Source organism: Seriola lalandi, unplaced genomic scaffold (assembly GCF_002814215.2).
Source record: "Seriola lalandi dorsalis isolate HSWRI2012SDOR001 ecotype SW California unplaced genomic scaffold, Sedor1 jcf7180002054671, whole genome shotgun sequence".
NCBI lineage: Eukaryota > Metazoa > Chordata > Actinopteri > Carangiformes > Carangidae > Seriola > Seriola lalandi.
The window spans coordinates 545695-569151 of record NW_019525224.1 but is presented as its reverse complement, the minus strand read 5'-3'; the positions used below and the strand labels follow the sequence as shown (position 1 = coordinate 569151).

General features: G+C 40.3%; 1 long non-coding RNA gene across 1 annotated transcript in view; it reads left to right on the top strand.

Moving 5' to 3' along the window:
* LOC147818251 (uncharacterized) overlaps positions 1-2952 on the top strand; it is a 9495-nt gene extending 6543 nt beyond the window's left edge. Inside the window, exon 2 of the long non-coding RNA XR_015438150.1 lies at positions 1197-2952. This is a non-coding gene — a long non-coding RNA (uncharacterized LOC147818251). The remainder of the gene's footprint in view (positions 1-1196) is intronic.
* The last annotated feature ends 20505 nt before the right edge of the window (positions 2953-23457 follow it).

Genomic DNA, 23457 nt, shown 5'->3' with positions numbered 1-23457 from the left:
CATGTAGTGACAGGCCAGGCAAAGCAGGACAGAGAGAAAAGAGAGGTGCAGGGAGGAAGAGAAGGACAAAGTACCTGGAGTGTAAAGAAGACTCGGGTATCTATCGGGTATCTGAGAATTCAGGGGGCAAAAGTGCCTTGGTTTCAACTTGACCACTTTGCAGTTTGAAATATCTTCTTTGGATCATTGACGTTGTTGCTGAACCAATATAAGAGCTGATATGTACAAAATGTGTAATTTGAAGCCTGCACTTTAGCTTTTAAAAGCATGTTGGATCACAAACATTTTGTATTATAGTCCTGATGTGTCTCTGTGTAGACATTTTGCATCTATCATGTACAGGGACTGTAGGGAATAAGAAATGGATTTCTGGCTGTATGGAACAAGTGAGTGATGTGCTGACTAAACAGCAATGCTGTTTCCATTTTCTTTCAATTTCACTTTTCAGCACTTATTTAAAGGAGCTATTTGTATATGTATTTGTATAAGTTTTGCTATTGCCACATAGCCAACATTAGCATTAACAGCTGTTTACATACCAGTCTAGAAGAAACGTTGTGAGTTCAGCAACAAACTTCTACTGAAGCTCTTGCCAAGACTGGTAAGTAAACAGCTATCGATGCTAATGGCTGGCTATTGTTGCAATAGCAAAATTTACAAATAGCTCCTTTGAATATATGTAATTTGAGAGGGTTGTTCAAGTGACAAATTCAGTGGGAATTATCACCAGACGCACCAGACACACCCCTTTATAAAAGCATGTTTTGATTTTAAGGTCCACAGTTTTACAGATCTTCGGTCTCAGGGCTCTCATCAGTCTCTTTTTTTTTTATCCTCAAATCATTTACTCGATTTATAGATTAGTCCATTAACAGAAAATAAATAAGCAACTATTATTTCTTTATTAACTGTTAAGCCATTTTAGCGAAGATATCAAGAATTCAATGATTGTTGCATCAGGTTACATGTGACACAAGTGTGACACATTTGAGTGTTGTAGCTTTTTGTTTTTTATTTTAAAAACAGTGTGCAGCTAGGTGTTTATAGTTTATACATTTTATTCTATTTTAACTTTTGAAAATATGACTTGTAGTTTTAGCTTCTTTTTAGTTTTTAATGTTCACCTAATTTTCTTTTTATTCATCCATTTATTTGTGTTTACTAGATGAGACAATTTTGTTTTCCTCTTTAAGCAGTGCTCAGTCACTATGGACGGAGTGAACCAGGCCTGAAGCAGGCAGATGGTGTAGAGGCCCAGTGCAGCTCCACACAGCGTGAAGAGGAGGGAACGACCCATCAGGACGAGGATCAAACCCCTCTGATGGATGGTCTCATCTGGCCTGCGAATAATAGTCAGAACCACAACAGAGATCAGAGCGGAGCATCACAGGTCACACATTACATCACAGAAAAAATGTGAACTGAGAGAAGCTATAAATGAACCTACACCACATGCACTGACCTCTGAATATATGAGTTCTACAGATAGGATGCTGCAGCAGTATGTTTTGTAATAGTAAGGATTTGTTTGAAGCTCATTTAGTCTCTGGAACTGAGGAGTAAGGAACATTTTCTAAAAGACTGCTTGAGGATAAACAAGCTTAGTTGCCCTTACTTCACCAACTGCTCCCCTGTGGTGTACATGTATTCCTCTGCTTTCACTGACATTTCTCCATCTGAAGTCTACAGATGGCCACGTAGCTCTTTTTACATCATCTTGTTTTTGCTCAGATTTATTTTGGAATCATTAGTTTGGTGATGGGGACAGGTTCTTCTATCCATGAAGTTTCTGCCAGTTTTTTCTGCCTCATATGGTGTTTAGAGTTTGTGTCACTGCAAGGCACGCAGCGTGTGTGTGTGTGTGTGCTCTCGTGTTGAAGGCTGTGTGTATATGTGTGGGCGTGTACATGCTGTCTGTCATGATGGAGAATGCAGCACAGCAAGTGTCATGTTACGTAGAGCGAGGACATTAGTTGCTGTTGTTGCAGTGGAGCCAGACGACATGCAAGCTGGCCAGTAAACAGATAAGCAACGACAAAGACTCAACTCCAGGAAGGGGAAGATGACAGAAGAAGTCTTCACCAGCTACTACTATAACTTACTCAAAATATCAGCTCGGTTATGTATTGGGACAAGGCAGATAATGTCAAATAGAAAAGTCTTCTTTCACAGAAAAAGAGTACAGCGTTGACTAGTAGTTTCATTTTATTGTTTGGGTAATTTCACACATCCCACAAAACGACTCAGGCACCTAAACAGAGCTGCAACAGCTCAAGACGACATAAAAACAAACATAAAATTCAGGGAGTCAAATAAAGGCTAAATGTTCTGGTGAGAGCGGTGCAGAATCAGTAGGAGCAGATGTTTGGGGAAGGAGCAAACGTTCAGGGTTAGAGTTAAGTTAAGATATTTACTGAAGGTTATTTATTTTCTGTGTTTTTTATTTAAACCCTTATTGAGGCTGAGTGCAACCTCATATGTGAAAAAAAGTTGTATAAAGCTGTTTGCGGCTCCAGATGGGATGAAGACAACAAGTTTGAAAATGAAAAATCTGGGGGTGTGTTGTTAGAAAGAAATGTCCATCATGAGTCTGACACTGTTAAGGAGAGCAATGCCAAACTGGTGGAGTATTCTTTCAACCAAAATGTATCTGCCATTAGCACGATCTTTAACAATATGAATGTTCTTGTTTTGCGATAGGGTTGAACACATTGCTGTTTTTTGATGCAGAAAAGGTTAGTCAATTAATTGATAGTCGATCAACAGAATATTATCACCAATCACTTAACATTTGCTGTTTTTTGGACATTTAATAGACTAAATGATCAAGAATCTAATCATCGGTGGTCGAGGTATTTTGGTGAAGAAAAGAGTGCTGGAACCCAGGAAGTCTTATGCTGAGGATGTTTATTGAAGCTTGATCCAGAATAAAGGAGGAATCATCAATACAGACTTCTGTGCATGATGTCACCTCAATTCTGAAGCAGGAACCACTGTGGCTAGCCTTTATGCTCTTTGAAAGATTACTATGGATAGCTTACAATCCATTTACAGTCAAATATTCTATAAACCATAAACAAGGAAACATGATTTACACATGCCCAGGTGCTGATCTCAGAACACTAAGCCACTTGTTACTGACCATCCAAGGTCTTCTGTTATCAATTGTGGCACCTGCAATATCAGCAGAAAACCACTGCACTGTGACTTGTGGGCCTCACACTGACCTTTCACCCTGAGTCAGTCACTCACGGTGGACAAATTTCCCTTCACAAAAACGTATCAAAATATTCATATTATACATTAATTATACATAGCGATGCTCAACAGGGTTCTGTTTTAGGTCCTATGTTGTTCTCTTTGTCTGACAACTGCCTTCAGTTACATGCAATTAACATCAAGCAGTACATGGGGTTAAGTGTTTGTGATCAGCATAACCTTTAAAATGTAGGTGTCATGTTTGACCAATACTTGTTTTTTGATTATCATATCCACCAGCTTATGTGCTCATGTTTTTCCAATTGAGGAACATTGCCAAATTAATACCTGTTATAATCAAGGTTGAGATGGAGGTGGTTATTCATGCTTTTATTTCTTCCGTCCAAAATGCAGCTGCTCAGCTTTTAACAAGAAATAACAAGAGATCACAAATCGCACCAATTTTACTTGGTACTGGCCTCTAATCAAGTTCCTAATCCATTTTAAAATACTGGTGCTATCCTTTAGACCTCTGCATGGTCAAACCCCCCAGTTTATTGCTGACCTCCTTCTCCTTTATACGACAAATTGGGTTCTCAGGTCTGCTGAACAAAAATTACTGGCTGTCCCTCAAAACCCGCTATAAAACCCGAGGTGACAGTGCTTTTCAGGCTCTGGCACCCAATATATGGAATGTTCTCCCCTTATCAATGTGATCCCTAGACTCCTCTGAAACCTCCATGAAGCAGCTGAAAATGTTTTTATTGGGACAGGATTTTGTTTAGCCTGTCTGAATTTTATTTGATTGCTTTTTATCAACCTATTAGAATGTTTGTGTTGGTTCATTGACAGGCACTTTGTGTCTGTGAAAGGTCTGATACAAATAACGTTTTCTTGCTTACTTACTTACTACAACCTAAAACCCACAATATTAATATTAATATTAATATTGATATTAATATTATAATATAATCAATGACTTGATTGTTCAGCTGGGGTTGCACATGACTTATCCTTGCTTCACTTCTTTTCACCCTTTTCTCTCTCTCTGTTTCACTCCCTGTCTCCCTCTCTCTCTATATCCCCTCTCCTCTCCCTCTCTCTCCATATCCCCTCTCCTCAGCTACGTTAAATGACTCCATAAGTCGGTTTAATAGAGGGGAGTGCAGTCCAAGAGATGTCACAGTGCCACAGCTGGTCCCCAATTCGAAACAGAATAGCCAGCATTTTGTATTGCTTGCCCATATGTTTTCTGGTTCAGATGTGCGTGTGTGTGTGTGTGTGTGTGTGTGTACGTGTATGTGTTTGTGTGTGTGTGTGTGTGTGTGTGTGTGTGTGTGTGTGTGTACGTGTATGTGTGTGTATGTGTATGTGTTCGTGTGCTTGTGATTGTGTATTCACTGCCCATTTTGCCTCATGACTGCTTCACTAGTCTGCAGCACTCTGCTGATTTCCCTCCCTCTATTCACTACTTGTAATGTAATCTCACACATACAGCACAATCATATAAACTCATGTACTCATTCACCCACACACACAAACACACACACACACACACACACACACACACACACACACACACACACACACACACACAGTTGTGTCTCCATGACTTCAGAGGACATTACATTGACTTACATTCATGTTCTTGAGACTTTCTCTAACCATACCATAGCCTTAAAATGTCTTCACCTGAAAATGTAATGATTCACATAACGGAGATTTGTTTTTTCTCCCATCAAGAAACCGAGTCCCCGTAATGTAACTGTGCAAACACAACATGAGTAGTACCTGGACCACACAGACAGACATAAGCACACGCACACACACAAACGCACGCTCGCACGCACACACACACACAGCAGTAGTCAGGGATGCTTCAGTGAAAATCTCAGCAGCATATTTAACATAAATTCCTTCTGCCCTTGCAAACCCATTTACTGGTTGGGGTTACATGAAGACTGAGAGGCTGAGAGGCACACACTCACACACATACACACACATGCTCAATTCCTCCATTCCCCGAACAATTAGCTCAGGATTAGATTGAGGTCAATACCCTCAACTCCATTGCGTCCCATCTTGTGTAACATTTTAATAAATTCTAATTCCTTTCCCTCAAAAACAAGTTTTCTTTTCACCATCCTCTCTGTTTTTACGCTTGAATTTAGATTCAAATTAAGTGACCTCTAATCTGGCACTTAAACTGAACACTGGGACGCCATTGTAGCTTCTCGGGCTATTAATCTTCTGGTTGAAGCTATTTTCTGCTCTCAGGTGTGGTAATTATGTCTTTTTATGTGGAAAGACGTTTCTGAGACAAAGGGGCTGCACATACCACTGAACACCATCACCAGGCCGCAGACTGTTCATTGGACAGGTGATGTAAGCGGTGGGGGCTGATAATGCTGATGATGATGATGCAGACAATTATAAACACGACCATGATGAAGATGATGATATGGATCATGACCCTCATTGCCATCAGCACCAGACCGATTTTCTCCCACAATTACTTGAGGAGTAGAAGGCACAATGTGTACCTGCGGTATTTCACAGTCCATAGGGTTTACGCACAATTACTGACTACCACTGACGGCTATTGAATCAAAGTTCATTTGCATGTTTTGGTACTGCATTAGCTTAATTATCTCAGGCTTTACAGCACATCTCTGAGCTTGTGGCTGATAGGGATTTGACCAAAGGTTATCTGTATGATGTGCATGCCAAGACAACACCAAGTTCTACAGCTCTTCTTGTCATTAAATCTCTGATTATCATTAGTTACAAGCTGGAAATGAAAGATAGACAACAAGCAGAATAATTAAACTCATCTTAGCGTTATAAGGTTCTCTGGATAATGAGCAGAGATACTGAACATCAAAACAGCTGGAAGATTTTATTGCACAGCTCATAAAAGGCTGAATGCAAGTGTCAGTGACAAAACCTAATCCTGTACGGTCAGTGTGGTTGTCAGCAGCAAAGCTTACATGCTGCAGACGAGCATTGACCTCTATTTAAAGGGTAACTTAATTAACTATATAAGTGTAATCTGCACATGCAGTTTAAACCCATCATTGATGCTTTTCACTGTTACGCATGCACATTGAGGATAATCCTGGGATCTTTAACGGGTGACTAGCGATAGCTAGTGTGCTTGTCAAGTGAAGATGATCCGTTTGCAGGCTCCAATACTTACAGTTACGCCCCTCTCTTGCAGTCTGCAGACAGACCCCTCTCTGTCAAGCTGTCCTTGACTCAGCTTCTGCCATTCTGATATCAATCTTGACATTGTATGCAGTACACGCATGTACAGACGTGTGGAAACTAATCTTGCGCAGTAGCAAGTAAACAAGCAAATTACATAGATGTTTTCACCTCTGTGCAACATGTCCAGTAAGTCTGAGAAGTTTGAGACAGAATATTGTTCCACAAGTAGTGCAGCTCCTTTCAGGAAAAGCTCAGGAATGTTGGTTGTGTGCATAGTGGGCGAGAGAAAGAGAGGGAGAGAGCGGTGAGGCTGGCGACCAGAGCTGAGTTAGCTTGTTAGTTAGCAGTGTAGCTGTGAATGTACAGTGTGATATCTGTACACTTTAGGCTATTTGTGCTACAACTACAACTGCAGCTACAACTCCTCAAGACAGCTGGTTAACTATGCTGAGGCAGGTAAATACAAGATTCTGCATTATCACTGGAGTTTGTCATTGTCATTCAATGGTAAATATTTTTGATAGAAATGATTTTTAGATATTTTTCCTATGTACTGCACGTTTGCATGTTTACTCTTAATTCAGTAGAATAATCCTAATACTTCTTCAGCCAGGAAGGAAAAAAGTGAAGATATCCAGGCAGAGAGCAGCAAGATTTTCAGCACAGGAAAGACATGCAACACACAATCATAACACAGGACAGGCCCTGAATGTCACTGCTACCTTCATGAAAAGGTATCTTTCAAGCTTGTTTATATTTTTGACATTGGTTTGGCTGAATCACACAATGAGTGAGGGGGCAGGGCTCATCTCTGCTTGCCTATTGTAAAAGCCACTGCTGCATTGATATTCATTCATTTTAAATGTGTTGTGTATCTTCATCCCTTACTTAGTGGTCCTAAAATAACCTAGTCCAGTTGTTTTCGATTTAAAAAACTCCTTTAGGATACTATGACCTGGACAAATGAGAATATACACAGGCTTACTTAGTGGTAATTATTGGGTTACCACAAATAAGTACAAAATCAAATGTTGTGTCTATGAACTTCACCCAAACTAAGCCCTAACCCCAACTTTTCATAACCTTATACATTAAGTCAAAACCCCTCACCCTGTTTATGGAAAATTACTGACCTGCACTGGTAATGTTTTGCAGTGCAATGAGTTTGCTGTGTGTGCCACATTCCTCTGTAGGAAAGCAAAAATCCAGGCACAGATGTTCGCTGTGCTCTTGAGCCCCAAGGGCAGCACTGTCCTCCCTGCAGCCTCACCCTGAGGGAGATAACTGATGACTTGAGGGTTAGAGGATAGAGGAAAAGATGAGAACGAAGGAGGAGGATCAGTAAAGAGGAGGAGTGGAAGGGTGAATCTGACTGTGAAGGAGAGGCTACGTGACAGGGAAGGGAGGACGTCTAAGATAGAAAAGATGATGAAAAGAAAAGGAGTTTAAAGGCCACAAACAGGAGTGTCAGGAAATTTAGTATGCCTGCTTCAGCTGTCTCATCATTTCTGTTTCCCCTTGTTATTCCTCAGAGTGAGCAGGGATGTAAAAAATGTAATGAAAGTCTGTTAATTTTAATTGCCAAAATGTTTATGGGGACTGATTATATACACATGTTATGTGTATGGGGCTCTGCTTTCAGGAAATCATTTTACCACAGTAATTTAAAAGTAACTCATGGTTACAAATTTTTCTCATTAGTGCTACTCAGATGTCAAAATCTGTATTCATGCTGCTGACTTATGAATGACTGCTGCAGTTCACGAGTGCTTTGTGCCCACAGAGCACCCTGGATGCGGTTTTCTGAAAGGTGTTTTGTGTGATCCATGGACAATCCATGGGCTCACTGACTGACCTTGAGTGTGCTGCAGAGGAGCAAGATAGTTAAATGGACTGAGTTAGGAAGAGGGAAGAAGAGGGAGGAAGAGAGCCTGAGTAGGAAGGATTTTAAAAACTCTGTTTTATGAAGCAGCTACTTTCTATGAGCAACGGAGTGCTTTGACTTTGACTTATTAACTTAATCGTTAATATATAGTATTACAGAAAAATACATAAAGCTGTTCTAATTAGTGTTTTTACATTAACAATGGATTAAAAGACTACATGAAATGTGAAAGGTTTTTGCTCATAGTGACACAAATAGTTTTCACCGGAACCTGTTGTTCCCCTAAGCTCTGCAAAGCATTTTATCATTCGTACTTTACCGTCTTTTAGCTCTCATGAAGACTGTTTCCAGTTACGTTGTTTTAGTGGCGAGAGATGAAAATCCTTTTTGACTAACTCTGGCAAATTAAACAGTCACTGTTAATAATAGGCTTATATAGACAGAATAAAAGAAAAACAAACTAAAAATTGGTAATGAAAAATCAGTTGGCCACTTTACATTCTGACTGTAGAATTAGAATTTTCATCCTCATCAATACAAAACATAGATACTGTGCATTTTGCAACTTAGAGCAGCTACTTACCTCACTGCTATTTGACCAGGGCTGGCTAATTGGAGCAAATACACACAGAATCTAAAAGTATTTTTCCACTCCATTAGATACCGTCTCTCTGACATGACAATGAGTGGGAAGGTTGGCTGAGAATGCTTCTGTTTGTAACGGCAACATGAGAGCCGGAACAGAGACAAAGACGCTAAGGGAGAAGCAACGGGACAGTAGATGACACGGGTGAAAATCACACAATGCTTGAGAAAAAGACAGACACATAAACAGTGAGAGACAGTTTTGATGTACTGTGCAACAACAGTAGTATGTCTCTATGTATGTGTTTTATTTTCATGTCATCCACACAAAATGGCCAACTTTCATGGGTCTACAAGACACTAAACATTTCATTACATTACATTTCATTTCATTACAGGGTGTTTTACAGCTCAGTCTTAAAATATTCTGCCTTCTCTCCCAAGCTTGTCAAATAAAAACTGCTACAAAAAAGTTCCCTTCCTTAAGCACAACTCAGGCTTTTCATAATCATCCAGCCAGAATTGGCTGAACAAAAGTGTTTTTTTCTCCTGTAGCTTTTGGGCTAAAGACCTGTAGAATGCCCTGCTGTGAATCACTGGACTTGTTTGAAATTTTGTAACACATGTTTAGAAAACCGAGCTGAGGCAGTGATGAGGGACCAAAATAGTAGAATAGCAAAAGTGTGCAGCATTAATGTCCATACTATTTTACAGATGCAAGATGTGTAATAAAGAGGTAAAACAAAACCAAGATAGAAGGGTGAATGATCCAAAACAGGAAATGAATGGAGCACTTTATTACAGACTTGGGAACAGTGTATTGCATACTTTATCATCACTGACGCCCATCATTTTATGACAATTGAACTCACCAGGATACACAGTCTCGTATTGAGCAGCAAACCTGCAGCAAGAAGCTAAAAAATGACTGAAGGGAGAAGCTATCAGCAAGGCCTTGTTCTCTATTGATCATACCATTATCTTGATTTAAAGGGTGAATACAGCAAAGTGGTTTTTCACCATGGTGCTCTCACTGAGTTAGAACAGAAGGAAAGAAAGAAGAGTCTCTAAAAGGAGAGAGCATCTCATTATCAGTCGCTTTGCAGGGACATGTAGAATCATGAATAACACACACACACTTTGATACTTTATTTTGCTGATAATACTTTAGTGCTTTTACTTGAGTATGATTTTAAACACAAAACATACTCTTGAGTATTCTTATAGCATTTGTACTTAAGTAAAGGACCTGGATATTTCTTCCACCACTAATTGAGGTTGAGATGGTGGGTGGGTGTGTTTGATTTGGCATCTTTACACACACCTTTTTTATTAACCGAAACCACAGTCTTGCCCTAACCTTAACCACATCATAGTTGCTATGCACAGATAGTTTAGAAAGTGAGATTTTTTTTCGAATTCTTTTCTTGGAAGTGAAGGAAAAAATATTACTGAACATAATCAAAGGATTTGCAGAATCTGCCATGTTCTTGTCTGGCAATAGAATTGCTTTGAACAGATTTCCACCTTTATTTTATGTCTCCAGCCATTAAAAATCATTGTGTTTCTGCTGCACAATTGTTGACAGAAATCATGTTTGTCTCCTGATGAGCACAGTTACAAAATCTCCAATAACAGAAAGCGAAAGAACAACAAGAGAAACAAATAGAGAAAATGCCAAATGAGCTGCTGGTCATGCACCAGATTTCCCCAAAGTAAACTTTTTTATAAAACAGTAATGTTTCTCTTGCAAAAAGTAGATCTCTGATCGTTTTTTGTCACATCACCTTTTTATAATATTGACAGCACACTATAGGCTATACACTGGTCAGTTCACTTATACTGTATTGGAGAACAATGTGACACAGACTCACAAAAGCACACTTGATCACCAAATATACAACCCACACAGACATACACAACACCACACAGGGGATGTGTCTCATCTCTACTGGTAAACAACTCCTTGACCTTTTTCCACACTCACATCCCCTGTGTGACTTCCCACACGGAGAGTTTGCTGACACACACACACACACACACACACACACACACACACACACACACACACACACACACACTCTTACTGTCTTTCTTTTCTCTCACTCACTGTCTCTGTTGCTTTCGGATACATGGCACAGAGAAAGAGAGAGAGGCCGAGTGAGATAGAGAGAGTAGACTTTTCTCCTCCCACACACCTAGCCTTTTAAAACAGGCACCTCTCCTCTCCTCTGCCGTATCATTGCAAGCCATTATGAACCTCTTTTTCCCAGTGTGAATTATTAACTATAGCTCTACAAGCCTAGACAGGCCAGTGGAGAGGAGGGCATCTCTCAAACACTCAGCTTAAAAGAAGAGACCTTCACTTTTGTTTTTAGCAGCGCTTCCCTGTCACTTTCTAGCCAGCCATGCAAACACTTGTGGAAAATCTGGAGGGTGTTGTTGAGGTGGGGGAGTCCTCCTGCTCCATTACTGTCAGCTCAAAATCTGCAGAATCTACTTCTTGTGCATTTCCTGAAAAATAATGAAAGATGTGTAAAAAGAAACCAAATGTCAGGTGATAGAAGACACTAATATCAATACGAATTATGCCAGGTGTGTGTGCGTGTGTGTTTGTGTTCTCGTGCATGTCTGTGTTTGTGTGTGAGTACAGTAGTAGGGATAATCCTGTTACTGCTACGCTGCTTTAAAGCATCATACTCTGATTTCATTAAGCTTCTCCAGCCTCAGAGTCTCAGCATGCTGGGGAATAGGTTGAATGGGTTTGTGATCTTCTTTACTGCTTTCTGTCATGCTGTTTTAGCTCAGACTTCCCAGTGCGTGATAGCAGAAAACCCAGCTCAGTGCTCACTGTGACCACAGCAAATGGTGTGTGCCCCAGAATCACTGGAACATCACTGAAAAGCCAGTGTCAGGCAAAGGGAGAATTATGCAGGTACACACAGGGTGACAAACAGACACACAGAGGTTATTCTCTCCTTTTACATATACATTTAATGCATTTCTGAAATGCATCCAGGTCTGTCAGGGGAGCTCCTGAACCACATCATGCAAAACACTGAGTGTGTGTGTTGAGAGATGAGCTTTAAGATGTGTAAGAAGAGGAGAGACAACACGTACAGCTCCATACAGTCTCCACCATCAAGGCCACAAAGTGCAAGCGCTGCATTTCACTGTATGTCACAGCGAGCCTGTGATTCAGAGAGCGGAAATCATTTGATCATCTGATTATTATGGATCCCCAGTTCCTTTCAACGTATCATTTCAAGCGTGTGATACGTGACTCTTTGCCTGTTCACTGATAGGCTTGAATAATCAAAGCATGGGGATGGATATAGACACGACTCACAGACAAGAATGGGTTTGTTGGCTGGTTCTGCTTATGAATGGTCACTTCAGTTTTACTCTGTGCACACAGGTTTTGAGATATCCGCCTCTGAGATTTATACAATGGCAGAGAAATGACTATTTTCTAAAGGAAAAAAAATAGACCCAGAGAAAACTGGATTATCCAGAAATGGGGGAGCTGTTTCTGCAAATAGATGCTGTGGAGTTTTTTTTCATATTCACTTCATATTTTTTATTGCTTTGACCACCACAAATAAAAATTACAGCCACCCTCGTTGTGTGGGGATGGAAGCTGAAATAGCATGGATTTCACAAACCATGGCCACATAAAACAAATAAGATCTGCTTTGTTAAGGGCTGAGGAAGCCAAGAGCGGCTATGATTGTGCTGATTTTTTCTTACTTGTGATATTTAATCATCACATTCAAAATTTAAAAATCTGTCAAATCAAAGTCTTTTCTCTTAAATGATCTGAAATGATTCATCATATGAAAAACAAAAGGTGCTGTCTCGAGATAAAGGGATAATTAACATGTTGCCACAGCTACAGCTTGAGAACTTCATTTTTTTTCCAAACAGGTCGTTTCAGTTTTCTGTGATATTTCTCTGACATTAATGTTAATACATAAACATTAATGTAAATGTGTTTAAATAAGTGGGAGACAAGACCTTCTCCTGTTTATTTTTTTTGTTGTTGTTTTTTTTTTTTTACAATTGCTCATTCCTTGTGTTTGTTGTTGATTTCTTCTGTTGTTCCTGTCGGACGCCAGTTACTTCTGCCTCAGGCTGAAGGTAGACAGCTCATCATGATGAGTGACAAACGCTGGGGCAGAGACTTGGCCGTCTGAGGGGGAGGAGGGCAGCACTAAATATACCTCCTTCATCAAAGTGAAAAGTTGTGAATCGCACATTGAAGGGAACTCCGCTGGCACATGAACATGGCCGTTAGCCAGCTTGTTTATCATTTATATAATATCCTCAAAAATAACAGCCAGGAAAAAACGAAAAGAGGATTAAACTAGAGCAACACCACATATTCATTTGCATCTTTGCATCTCTGAATTAGCTGTGTGATGGTAAATCGTGTATGCCAGAGTGTTGCAAATCACACAAACACAGAGCACAAGAACTTAGATGTAAACCAGAAAGTTACAAATGAGCCAATTACTGTGGTGTGCAGGTTTTACTCTGAGATACTGTTTAATTTATGTGTTTTGAAGAGGTTTTGTGAATAAGAATGAAGGGATTAGAATTTATGGAAAGTGGATAAGAAAAATAGCAGAAAAGCTGGTGACAGTATATGACTCATTAAACTCTTTCCTTTTCTTTCCATCTCTCTTTGTAAACTCATTGCGTTGCAGTATGTCCTCCCCTTTCTCTCGTGAACCAGCAAGCTTGCCTGCAACCTTGTGTTCCATGGTTTTGAGTCTTACGTGACAATTAAAGAGAACAGTTGGCCCTTCCTGCCTCCCAGAACAGCTCTGCCCATCCATATGTTGATGCAATGTCTCTGCACCATTCAACAGTGAGCGATGATTGTAGGTTAATCGTAATTTAATATGTCCCCTCATTATTGTGTGCACACTATAATTTGAGAAAATGAGAACAAGAAGGGGGAGTGAAGGTGGTTAAAGAAAGAAATGAAAAACCTAGAAAGCCAGAGAGAAAAGAAGGTAGAGATGTAGCATGTGATGAGCTGACAATGAGGAGAGCAGTGAAAGACTGATGAAAGGATCGTGTTTGATCTCACCACTGTATATTTTGCCTTAGGTTTTCGCTTGGGCACCTAAAGAATTCAAGTGAATTCAAGTCATGTTTTATCACGCTGTCCCTCTCTCTCTCTCCCACACACACACACACACACACACACACACACACACGCTTTTTTTTCTATCAGACAGCTCTCTGGCTAGCTTTGAACGTTTGTTGTCTCTGTGGCTTCCAGTGCCTGAGGTCTAAAGAGCACTCTTCAAACAGATGAAATTATCGCCGCCTCACTTATACAAGCAACCGTGTAGCATGTAAACACACAAGCGCTTGAATACATATGTAAAAACCCCAAGTTGTAGTTCATTCAGTTGCATTTCCAATTCGCTTTTGTGGGAAAAATGAACACAAGCATTGTCATAACAACTCACCACAGAGCCTTTAAAGGAAGAGTTTGACTTTTTGGGAAATACTCAGCTTCCTTGCTGAGAGTTAGGTGAGAGGATCAATGTCATTCTTGAAGACTCGAAACAGGGGTAAACAGCTTGCCTTCATTTGTTCAAAGATAACAAAATCTGATTTAGAAGTGCTGTTTCTGGTCTTTGTGCTAAGCTAAGCTAACTGGCTACTGGTGGTAGCTTCAAATTTTAATCTAACTCTTGGCAAGAAAGTGAAAAAGCATATTTCCCAAGATGTCAAACCCCTTTTAATCTCTATTCACTAAACTAATTTTGATCAAGTCAGGATTGTATGTGGCTTTTGATCACGAGTCAAATCCATACTTGTGAATTCTTTTCAAGCCAGACATGAAAACATACAAGCACAGCACAGTGAACCGTACAGTGCAGTAGCTGAGGACTACATCAGAGGAATAACCTGCTTGCTCAGGCAGATTCTATATACGGTATAGGCAACACTAGGATCAAATGTTTCCGCTCTCCAGTTTCCTCTCATGGTTTTCTGTTTGCTCCATTAATCTGAATCAATTGAGAAACAGGGCTATAGATACAAGGTATGGTACATTATTGATGGCCCATTCATGAAGGACCTCACAACATTCATTTCACTCAAGTAGGAGCTCACCGTGCTGTATACATTGCAGCAACGGTTAATTGTTGTCCACATTGCTGTGGAAGCTACAATGAAAACCTTCATGTTTTTTTTCCCCACTTTTCTGCCTCTTTCTTCTCGCTTCTCTTATTATTCTGCTTGCGGCTGACACGGTTCCCCCTGCTCGCTCCACTCCTCTCCTCACGTCATGTTCTAGGGTGGGAATTAATTAGTGCTGTGGTTTGAGCTTGGGATGGAAGCGAGGATGGAGAGGGAGCTGGGGATACAGAGATGGATTTGATGAGTGTGTGGATATGGATGGATTGAATGCGTGTGTGTGGGTGTGTGTGTGTGCGTGTGTGTGTGCGTGTGTCCTTTTACTGGCAAATGCACACACCTCCACTTAGTCGACTCTGGAGACCCATGTCTGTGTGTTTGCAATGGAAAATCTGAGCTCTGGGTCAAACACTCACCGACATGATCACACACACCTTTAATTAATCTAAAATAGTCACTCTTTTAATCTTCTTTTTAATCTTCTTTTCTTTCTTTGCTTTTATTTTAAAGAAATGGTTCAGCATTTTGAGAAACAAGCTTGTCTTGTCAAGGATAGATTGGGTGGATGATACCAGAGAGCTGCAGTCATGACATCACATTAGTCTCTGTTCAACTAGATTCTGTAACTCCCTGCAATCTCTCATTCAACTTTTCTTTCATTAGTCTTGATGGAAAATTAAAGTATGTTCCTGAGGTCTACTCTTTATATTCAAAGAAAAGTGAACATCCACCACAGCACTTTTAATTTAACCCTCCTGATTTTTAACAAAGTTAAACAACAATCACTCTGTAAGTTCAGAAAAAACTACAGCACCTATGAAAATGTACAAATGTGGAAACTTCCGTTATCATAACTTGGTTTTGTCCATACCCATTAAAATTAACCAAATCTTTTTAAATCCATTTTTCCAGCCATGTCTGAGCTGACTGCGACCCCTCACCTTGCTAATGGACCTGCCTCTTTTGTTGAGTCGTGACATTTAGCCCGCAAAGGTCTAGGGCTTATGGGAAGCAACATTTGTTACAAGCAACTAAAGAACATAAATACTGAATGAACTGTATGGTTGCTTTTGAAAACTACTTTCCTTATCCAAACATATGATATACTGCTCTGTTCCAAGGCTGGATTTTTAATATGTCTCCCATCCCCAGTCTTTATGTGAAGCTAAGCTAACGTGCTGCTGGTTCCAGCTATATGTTTACCATACAAACGTGAGAGTGGTATCAATCTTCACATTTGCCCCTCAGTAAGAAAGCAATGCACACAGCTAATATTCATTCATTCAGCGCAGCAACAAATGCTGCATTCAGACATAAACTATGAGGGTTTTGTGACATTTTCCTGCAGTGACCATACGTCCTGGTTTGTCCCAGTTTCAAGCAGAGTGTCCCGAAAAATATCTGTAAAACTGTCCTACTCATTATTACCTAACACAATATAAAAACATAAACAATGCACCATGTGTCTGTATGTGTGTCAATCAACCGCTCTGTCCTTGTCAAGGCTGTGACTACTGCTGAAATAATTGTTCCCCATCCAGATGAAAATAACTATGTGCGCATGCATTTCTGTTTGTGTGTCTGTTGTCACCCAGGCACCCGTGACTCAGACTGGTTAGATTTTGATATGACAGTGGTGACTGTAACTGAGTATCATCACCTTCGTGATGATGATGATGATGATGATGGCAACGGTGATGTTGGTGGCGATGGTGTTTTCTGATGACTCACTCGCTTGTTCTATCTTTGTAGCATCCTTACATGATGTAGGCAGTCAACACTATCAAATGACACAACAAGTGTTAGAGACAAGTTTTTTAGTAACAACAAAATACATGGCTTCATTGTTATGCGTGATGTTAGAGCAAATGAATAAGAAATGGGCAGCAGTGGAGGGACAGACTGATAAGGTTGTCTAGCTCACTGTGGTGCCGCTGTCACAGTGAGCCAGACTGCAGGCCAGCTAATCCACTTCAGTTGTGACTGGCGCATAGGAGTGACAACGAACCAGCTTGTATTATCAGTCCCATTCTTACCAGCTGTGGGCATATGCTCTGCTGTAGGTCACTGTGTAGTGATGAAGGGATTCAATAAGTCTAACTGTGTATGTCTCACCTCCTGTTAGCACAATTCTCATTGCCTTCACTCTTTCTCCTCCTCTGTTTCTCCCTCTGTCATAAAGACTGATTGCCTGCGTGCCTCTGGCAGTGAAAGCACATCTATATTCCCTCACACTCCAAAAACCCACAGGCAGTTTTGGTAAAAAATGACCACTCGACACGTATTATAACATGCTGACATGTTTAGGGGACGCTCTGATTAACAATGAGGGCAGCTGATTCTCACACACAAGGCTGCTCAAATTAAACAGGGAAAACTGCAAACACACCACTGGCAAGACACAGCAGCATGCAGCAGAGCCACCGACCGATATGCTCCCACATTTGCATAATGTTATATGTTCAAACAAAGGAATGCTTATGCATGAACATTTCACACCATATGTCCACAGTCAGAGAGTCAGAGAGTCAGAGTTTTGACTACATATCAAAAACAAATCCAAAGTCCCTCTCTATAAAGTAATGTAATTACTTTTTAGTAAGAGAGTAAGAGTAATGTAACTGATTACAGTTTTAAAGTAACTTGCCCAACACATGTCATGAAATATGACAGACACTGACAATAAAGTTACCAAGAGGAGCAGTCATCACAAGGCATGAAGGCTAGCATTAGCAGCTAATGCTACTTCCAGCCATGTGCTCTTTTATTTACAGGTACATGCATCATTACTGAAAATGCCAAATTCAGACACTGAGCCAGGAACTGAGGTAAACAAAACCTACACAAGTCAAAAGTAAAGTTTTAGTGAATAATTCATCCTCCTCTGGGTTGAGCCAATAAATCATCCACTGGATCTCTGCCCACGTTCGCTATTGTTTGTGGAAAAATCAAGGAAATAATTGATTTATTTTAGTTGCACATTTATGATAAAAAATAAAAATATCTCATCTTAATCATGGCTGAATTGAGTTGTATCGAATTACCCTTAAATCTTTGTGTTGTCACAGATCTCCAGATCGTGGACTGTGTATCTACATATGTATCAAAGGAGAGCTGCACATGCCTAATAAACACATTACACGCATATACCTAAGCACACACTCTGACAGACAGAGGAAATCATATGCATGGGAATGTTAAGAGCCATGTCGTGCTGCCCTGCAGAGTTGTGAAACCAACTAAATGCAAAGCCCTCAAGAGAATCAATACCTATTCAATTAACTTAATGCTGATGAATAGCTGGCCACACCTGATCAGCTGGCTAGATTGGGTTCTTCTTCTTCTCACCAGCGATATCATCACTCTATCAAGAGCTCTGTTTTGATCCCAGGGCAAGATACTGTGTATTCTGTTACCTGTAATGAGATAGAGAAGAAGAGAAGCATACCTGAGTGAGAACTTGAGAGTGTAATAAGAGTCGGCATAGGTCGTCTCTTCAATGGTCCAGCTAGTGTTTCCTTTGCCTTCTCATAGAAAGGAAACTTCCAGGATCAAATCAGGGCAGCGGGGAGGATAAACACTCCTGGTGACCTTTGACCAAACCTCTACTGAGGTCCATCTCATCTGGGGACATGGATAGACAGTCCCACCCAAAGGCACCTGGATTTAATGCACTGACAGAAGCTTTCACATCTCAGATATTTCAGGTTCGAGGGTTTTCAGTACTTCTCTCCAGAAATCACATTTATACCGCTTTCATGAATAAAAGAAATGGACTCATCCTCCTTTCTTGTGATTTGTTATTATCTAAGCAGCTTGGAAGTCAGCAGTAATGCTGTGTGTAATACTGATCCAAGATTTGATGAAGAAGGGTAGTATCTCAGCTTTGCCTTCTTTAGCTGTGAAATCTCTCCAGAATGAGATCATTTATCTAACTTGGCAATATCTCCTCTTTTGGTTGATGGCAGCTCTCTTTATTCCCGCCTGTACAGAGTTCCTCTCTTCTTTAGGCTTGTAGAAAATGCAGCAGCAAAGCTTTCAGCCAAAAGCTGAAACAAAGTGAGTGCTGAGAGTTTTTCCAGTGGCTGCTTGATAGTTTTAGAACAGTCTTCTCAAAGATACCTGACCTCTGAGAGGGAAAGAGATGGTAGAAGTGGTGGCTTTTAATGGGTTGCTTATTTTATTTCCATCTATTTCTTTAAGTGGATTGAAACAGGCCTTTCTGCACCACTGTGCAGTTCAGTTACAGACATCAGCTTACATTTGAAACTGATTCCTTCAGAGAATCTAATTTTAATCACTTCAAGTAAATAGGTGATGTGGGCTATGTCCAGAAGAACAGGGACATAAGGATGCAAAACTTAAGTCTCGAAATGGATACGACTGAAAAAGGATGAAAAGAAGAAATTCAAATTAATGGCAGAGATGGAAGCAGTGAGAGAACTGAGACAGCAGTCAGTGTTGCCCACCTGGTAGCCTGCTGCAAAGGCTTCCCTTTTATGCTGAAAGGGATTTTGAAGTCAGTAGGGAGCCTTGTTGATGTGCACCTGCTTTGAATAGGAATTATTTTACCCTGAGTACCATATACAGCGCTGGCTCATTTGGACTGGACTAGCCCAATGGAGGGTGTGCAGCTCTGAATATTTTTACATTAATAGTACCCATTTGGATTCTGTAAATCAGAAATCACTCATCATTATAACGGCTGAGTTAGGTAACCATTATTTATCAAAATGCTGCTGTTCTAGCTCCAGCACGAGTTCAGTTTTATCCAGTTTAATCATGGTAATAACCAACTGACTCTCAAGAGTAAAATGTCATTATAGGATGATTCTGCACCCTGAATTTCCATCAATGCCAACATCTTTTAATTTGCTATTCCATCAGTTCTTGCATGTGGCACTGTTGGCTACCAGAGAAAGCACAGCTGGGCAGCTGCCTTGCTTAAGAAACTATATCATTTTTCATGAGTGTTTTTTTCCCAATTTGCTTGCCCAAGCAAAAAAGCTAGTTAATTGGTGTAGCTAATGTTACCACGTGTTGATTAAGTTACTCTATGGCTTAATTAAGAGCTCGCTGGACACAATGCAGTCAAGAGTTAATGAACAAGCATGGAAATATTAGACCCCCTCCGATGAAAATCAAGTTTTGAACTTTGTTAACATGTCCATATGGTGTTTTTTATACAATACAAGACATATCATAAGTGAAATAAGCAGTCAATGCCATGACTGTGCATTTCCACCATGAAACTGCAGTGAACCAGTGACAACAGATTCAGACAGCCAGGGTTTCATACGTCATATAACCTAAGGAACCGATCCCGTCAACTCGTGGGGGAAGTATGGAGGGCAGAATAAACTCAAAACCATGTCAGTACACAGACTCTGATACTTGTCTATACACACGTTGAATTATAAGAAAGGGTACTCTAATATTTAACTGCGTCAAGCTTTCACCTGCAACTGTTACGACTGAAAATGTCACACTGACACACTTGCTGATTGGAAGCATTTTTAAAGATTGACATGAATTATATTTACCTTGGATTCCAGCAGCCCGCAGGAGATGTGTGACATACAGTAAGAGCACATGTAGAGCAGTGGCCAAACCTCCTGCCAAATCCCCCAGAGCCTGAGAGAAAGCCTGGAGGAGGGTGCAGTGGGTGTGGGCACATAGACAGGACAACCTGATTTAGGAGAGTTAGCTCATGCAGCAAAGGCTGGGGCCACACTGCCTTACCTTTAGGCTTATCAGATTATTGATTACTGAATAAAGATTACTCAACCTGAACCACAAACTAACTCATCACCTTTCACTTTCCATTTACACTTAAATAACAACAGACACTTTAATCAGGCCTAAAGCTATGTGGGTCTGTAGCTACACAAAGACTAGGGACACGTATTCCAACATCCCATTGAAAATATATCCTAGCAAATGATATTAAAAAAAGAATAGATCTATAAATAATGTGCAGCATGTAAGTAGAGTAAACTATGTTCAAAAACATGTGGAACATGTATATGCTTCCTATTGTAAAGGTTTATTAAATTAATTAATTTGATGCTTATATTTTGTGTCAGCCACAGATTTAGAAGAAATTACAGTGTTTATTGAGTAGTTTTGTGTAAACTCTCGACTTGTCACTCCCTGCAAGTGGACGGTGTGGAAAGGGAGGGTGGCGGCTCGATATACAACAAACTGGAGTGTGTTGTGTAGTGGTGTGATTTGAGTTGTCTCTTTCACAGGCAGCTGATGTGAACAGATGCGAACGAGAGCCACAGTTTGGATCTTTGCCCCCTGATTTGTCACTCTGTGGGCACCTACAGTCCATAGAGAGGTTTAAAACATCTATCAACTCCAAATGGGAAATAAAGAAAAATGTCTATCCACCCCTCTCACAAGTGGGGGGGGGGGACAATGTACTCAGCAGTCTACCTGACGTGCAGCAGCAAGTTAAGACACAGCAAAACATCTTCTCAAAATCAGTGCAGTAATGTGCTGAGCGTGGGCGGCAGGATGACACATGCAAGTGAAACATTAAGTGATGCTGAACGTATAGGTTAAACATAATGCTTAAGTAAAGAGACAGGTGAATTACAAAAACCAGCCATGTCAGTCAGTTGGTCATCTCGACAACTATTGCTTTGGCTGTGATGGAATTTTGTAAAGTGATTCATGATCCCCAGAGGATAAATTCTAATGGCTTTGATCAGCCTCTGATCTCCAGGTTTTTTTTTTTAGTTTTTTATCAAAATGTATCAACAACTATTGGATGGATTGGTGTGAAATTTCTAAATCACATTCATGGTCACAAGGGGATGAATTTTTTTTCTCTGTACCCGCGAAACTAATGACATTCCCATCAGCTTAAGCTATACTTAGTGTTTAGTGCTGATTAGCAAATGTTAGTATGCTAACACTAAGATGGTGAATGTGGTAACATTACACCTGCCAAACCCGTTAAAGTACATGCGAGCATTATCATTGTATGTTAGCATCCTGATATACACATTTAGCTCGAGTAAAGTATTTAGCTTGAGTACAGTCTTGCAGAGCAACTAGTATGGCTGTGTCTTATTTTTCGTTGCAATCCTGTTTCAATTTAAGTCAAGTGATGTTTGGAGCAGCAATCCGCCACTCTGATCTAATCTAATCACTGTAACATTGTTAAGACCTGCCAGTTACTCTTTGTCTCAGAGCTATTTGTCAAGGTCTTCTGGGCTAAACTGTGTTAAAGGTGTGTACTGTATGTCACTGCTGCTGTGAATCCTCATTTGTCCATATATGAGAGTTTTTGCCTGGCAGCGTACGAGACAAGTCTCATGTAAACCAAAAGATTTCAGGTTGTTATCAGAGACACAAATTCAAACAGACCTGATGCAAACGCTGTCTTCCCCTGTTAGCTTAGGGTTTCATCAGAGGTGTGCGGTAGGCAAGCAGAGCCGAAGAACCAACTAATCACCCTCACCCCCTCCTCCCATAAACCACCATCTCAATATGAGATTCAGCTGTTCACTACCCTGACTAGACCTCTTTCATTCAGGGCCGTGTCTTTGCTGATCTTAAACTCTCCTGCATCTTGCTGCACTCTGCCTGGACATCTTCACCTTTCTACACTCCTTCCTGGCTGAAGAAGTTTCAGGATTAACTCTTTGAACTGACAGTAACATCAAATGAACAGTATACAGAAAATATTTACAAAATATTAACACAAAAATATTTACCATTAACTGACAATGAAACAATCACGTAACAATGCAGAATCCTGCATTTTCCTGCCTCAGCATGCTTTCTCAAACGTCTCCACTTACTGTTGATCTTGCATAGACAACCCCACATCTTGATGAACGGAGAGGAAAAGATTAATGTGATAACTAAAAAGCAGAACAGAATTAAAAATCCTTGGGTATTAAATTACAAGATTAACTGCAAATATGTAATTTGATGAATATCTGTGAAAGCTTGCCTTACAAAAGGAGTTATTAAAAGGCGCTACACAATACACCCAAACTCCTTGTCATCAAACGCTGATCAATTTGAGATGATAGATCACAATGTAATTTGCTCATTTACTTACTGTTGCTACCTGCTGCCTCTCAACACCTTTTCCAATTCATACCTTCTGCATCTGCGTGTCCATGTGTCCACGTGATGCAAATGTTGTCATTTGCCGATGTCCACATTCGTGAATGTCCCTTCGTGAATGTCCACATGCAGACCAAAATTTGTGACCGTACGAACTGCGCGTTTAACAAGTGCATGGACTGCGCATGCTCCAAATGACAAAATTGGTTAACAACATTGTGGTTCATTACTGCCATCAACTGGAATGGAGTATGATGGAGGAGAAACGTAGGGGGCTGTCCGCTGAAGAGGATGCAGAAAATATATGTGGGGCTTGAGGAAGAAAA